The sequence below is a fragment of the Carlito syrichta genome, unplaced genomic scaffold (genome assembly GCF_000164805.1).
Source record: "Carlito syrichta isolate Samal-C Ts95f unplaced genomic scaffold, Tarsius_syrichta-2.0.1 Scaffold287752, whole genome shotgun sequence".
Classification (NCBI taxonomy): Eukaryota; Metazoa; Chordata; class Mammalia; order Primates; family Tarsiidae; genus Carlito; species Carlito syrichta.
The window spans coordinates 44,025-47,957 of NW_007231848.1; the positions used below are offsets into that span (position 1 = coordinate 44,025).

Genomic DNA, 3,933 nt, shown 5'->3' on the forward strand with positions numbered 1-3,933 from the left:
TCACTCTGTCGCCCAGACTGGAGTGCAGTGGCTGCTCCCGGCCACCGCAGCCTTGACCTGCTGGGCTCCGGCGATCCTTCCGCCTCAGCCTTCCAAGTAACTGGAATTACAGGCGCGCACTACCACACCCGGCTAATTTTTTGATTTATTGTAGAGATGAGGTCTCGCCTGCCCAGGCGGGTCTCGAACCCGCGGGCTCAGGCAATCCACTCACCTCAGCCTCCCAAAGGTGCGGGATTACAGGCTGAGCCACCGAGCCCGGCTAAAATTAAACATTTTCAACTGTGAAATCAATGGATATGTTAGCTCAATTTTATTTTCATAATATAAATAGATTTCTGGTGTGCGGACGCAGTTGCGTGAGGGATTCCTGCTGTCCTCAGTGCTGTGGAGCAGAGCTTGTTCCTCTCCAGCCCAGCCATGCAGGTTGAATTGACCAAATCAATGGTGATGGAGAAGCCTAGTCCCCTGCTGGTCGGGCGGGAATTTGTGAGACAGTATTACACACTGCTGAACCAGGCTCCAGACATGCTGCATAGATTTTATGGAAAGAACTCGTCTTATGTCCATGGGGGACTGGATTCAAACGGAAAGCCAGCAGATGCAGTCTATGGGCAGAAGGAAATCCATAGGAAAGTTATGTCACAAAACTTCACCAACTGCCACACCAAGATTCGCCATGTTGATGCTCATGCCACTCTGAATGATGGTGTGGTGGTCCAGGTGATGGGACTTCTCTCCAGTAATAACCAGGCTTTGAGGAGGTTCATGCAGACGTTTGTTCTTGCTCCTGAGGGCTCTGTTGCAAATAAGTTCTATGTTCACAATGATATCTTCAGATACCAAGATGAGGTCTTTGGTGGCTTTGTCACTGAGCCTCAGGAGGAATCTGAGGAAGAAGTAGAGGAACCTGAAGAAAGACAACAAACACCTGAGGTGGTACCTGATGATTCTGGAACTTTCTATGATCAGACTGTTGTCAGTAATGACATGGAAGAACATTTAAAGGAGCCTGTTGCTGAGCCAGGGCCTGAGCCTGAACCAGAACCAGAGCAGGAACCTGTATCTGAAATCCAAGAGGAAAAGTCTGAGCCAGTTTTAGAAGAAACTTCTCCTGAGGATGCTCAGAAGAGCTCTTCTCCTGCACCTGCAGACATAGCTCAGACAGTGCAGGAAGACTTGAGGACGTTTTCTTGGGCATCTGTGACCAGTAAGAACCTTCCACCCAGTGGAGCTCTTCTGGTTACTGGGATACCACCTCATGTTGTTAAAGTGCCAGCTTCACAGCCCCGTCAAGAGTCTAAGCCTGAATCTCAGATTCCACCACAGAGACCTCAGAGGGATCAAAGAGTGCAAGAACAACGAATAAATATTCCTCCCCAGAGGGGACCCAGACCAATCCGGGAGTCTGGTGAGCAAGGCGATGTTGAACCCCGAAGAATTGTGTGACACCCGGACAGTCACCAGCTCTTTACTGGCAACCTGCCTCATGAAGTGGACAAAGCAGAGCTGAATGATTTCTTTCAGAATTATGGGAATGTTGTGAAGCTGCGCATTAACAGCGGTGGGAAATTACCCGATTTTGGTTTTGTTGTGTTTGACGATTCTGAACCTGTTCAAAAGGTCCTTAGCAACAGGCCTATCATGTTCAGAGGTGAGGTCCGTCTGAATGTGAAAGAAAAGACGCGAGCTGCCAGGGAAGGAGACCGTCGAGATAACCGCCTTCGGGGATCTGGAGGCCCTCGAGGTGGGCTGGGTGGTGGAATGAGAGGCCCTCCCCATGGAGGCATGGTGCAGAAACCAGGATTTGGAGTGGGCCGGGGGATCGCTCCACGGCAGTGAATTGCTCTCCACCAGTCTTCACGCAGCAGTACAAACCTTAGCTCTTGCAAAATGGTGAATTTCTTCAACCAGCTTTTGGTATCTTGGAGTATGACCCTAGTCTGTTATAAACTGCTTAAGTTTATACAATTTTACTTCTTTTTGTGTTAACGTGTGTGCTCCCTTACCGCCCCCCACTTTAGTCCTTGACTTCCAATTTTGTGGAATGATATTTTAGGAGTAATGGATTTTTAAAGAAGAAAGAAAAAGACTGAATTTTTCTTGCTTTGCATCTACAGACTGGATTTTTTTAAACAGCCATTTCCCCAAAAGAATGTGTCTTGCTTATTACTGACATTTGGTATGTTTCATTCATTGGAATATTTCTTACTTATTTTCTACGTTTCAAAAGCCTATGAGAAATACAGGATTTGATAAACATTTTGAAGGCAGGAAAAACCCAAATTGTTTCATGACTACCTTCTGGTGTGGAGAAATTGCCATTGGAAAATTTGACAATTTTAATTCTCACTGGTATGGTTAAAAACTGAATAAAAGATGTTAATAGAGTTTTTTCCTTTTGATACATAATCACAAAAGAATTCTAAAACCTACTGTTTTTACCACTGAAACTTAAATTGTCATAGGTTTTAAATTTCTAGGATGCAACTGATACGCTTTTCTTGAACTGTTAGTTTTTTTGAGGTAGAGTTTTTTCATGTTTAATTTGTATTTGTAAAAAAAAAATTTCCAAAAATCCAGATAACAAAAAAACAGAGCAAAACTGTTGTGCCTTCTTATTTATATTTGATTCCAGTCTTGGCAGTTGTTTAAAGAAAACTAATTTTAAAAAATCTGGATTTGTTTAATCAGGTTCAGAGTATGTGGGGAATTGTAGAGTCCCTCTTTCATCACTTTGTATGTCTTCTGTTACATTTGTTATGCCTTATTCTAAAATTGAGTCTCAAACTGGAATGCCTTTGAAGACAGATGCTGCTATAGAGGTCCTTTGACCTAAATAGTTGAGCATTTGTATTAAGTTTTATTCTGGTATCTAATCAGATTCCTAATCATAGCCCATACAAAGGAATGTGACCTTAATATTGGACTTTGCTGATGTGCTCAAGTGTCTGCATTTTTTTTCTTTAAATCATAGCCATATGGTAAATTTTCTATTTTGTCAGTGGTTCTCTTTTATTGATGGGCATGCAGTGGATGTTTCTTGGAAATGGCCAATTTTTATTAAAATATTTCTGGAAGAAAATTTAATCTGGCAAAAAATAAAAATAAATAAATAAATAAATAGATTTCTTCTAAAATTAGTGAAGGATAAATTTCAGAATAAAATTCAATCAGTTAATTTAAAAATACATGCTTGTATTTTTTTCTTCAAAAAGTATTTTAGTTTGTAAAATAAGAATTATAGAATGGATATGATGGAGACATGACCTGATCATTTCTAAGCTTTACTCTGATTTGCTATGCCTGTCTATACCTCTCTATATTGTGTTAATTAAATACTGCTGCAATGAATTATATTATTGGCATAAACAACAGAAATTATAAAATTTGAAAGCAAGAAATAGTATTATATTTTCATTTCAAAGCCTTAGCTAATTTTATAGCAATACATGGAGCATTTGATAAATATTGATATCATTAATATATATGAAAAAATACCAGAATCTGTAAGTCAACAACAGAGTACTGGGAAATATTAAAATAAACAAATTTAGTTACAGGTAACAGGCATCTTCATTTTACAGGAACTTCTCATCTGTAAAATCTTCGACTTTTTCCATCATTTTTAGAGAAATTTTCTGATCAACTGTAAGAGATGAAAGTCATATTGAGATATAATAAAGATGCACACAACTTTATGGAGAAGCATAGGAATAATTGAAATCGTTTCACTTACTATGCATCAGGCACCTTTCTAGTCATTTTATATACATAAGAAAGATTTATGAACACACATTTTAGGTTATTATTTTATCCAATTTTTACTCCTTCAACAAAGCATGCAAGCCGGGCTCGGTGGCTCAGCCTGTAATCCCGCGCCTTTGGGAGACTGAGGTGAGTGGATTGCCTGAGCCTGCGGGTTCAAGACCC

The 3,933-nt window shown here is 40.3% G+C and overlaps 1 pseudogene across 1 annotated transcript; it reads left to right on the forward strand.

The window, feature by feature from the left end:
- The first annotated feature begins 346 nt into the window (after window positions 1-346).
- LOC103255005 lies at window positions 347-1,842 on the forward strand (annotated as a pseudogene). Its single transcript, XR_503999.2, has one exon. The product of XR_503999.2 is annotated as a ras GTPase-activating protein-binding protein 1 pseudogene (transcript).
- Window positions 1,843-3,933: the final 2,091 nt, after the last annotated feature.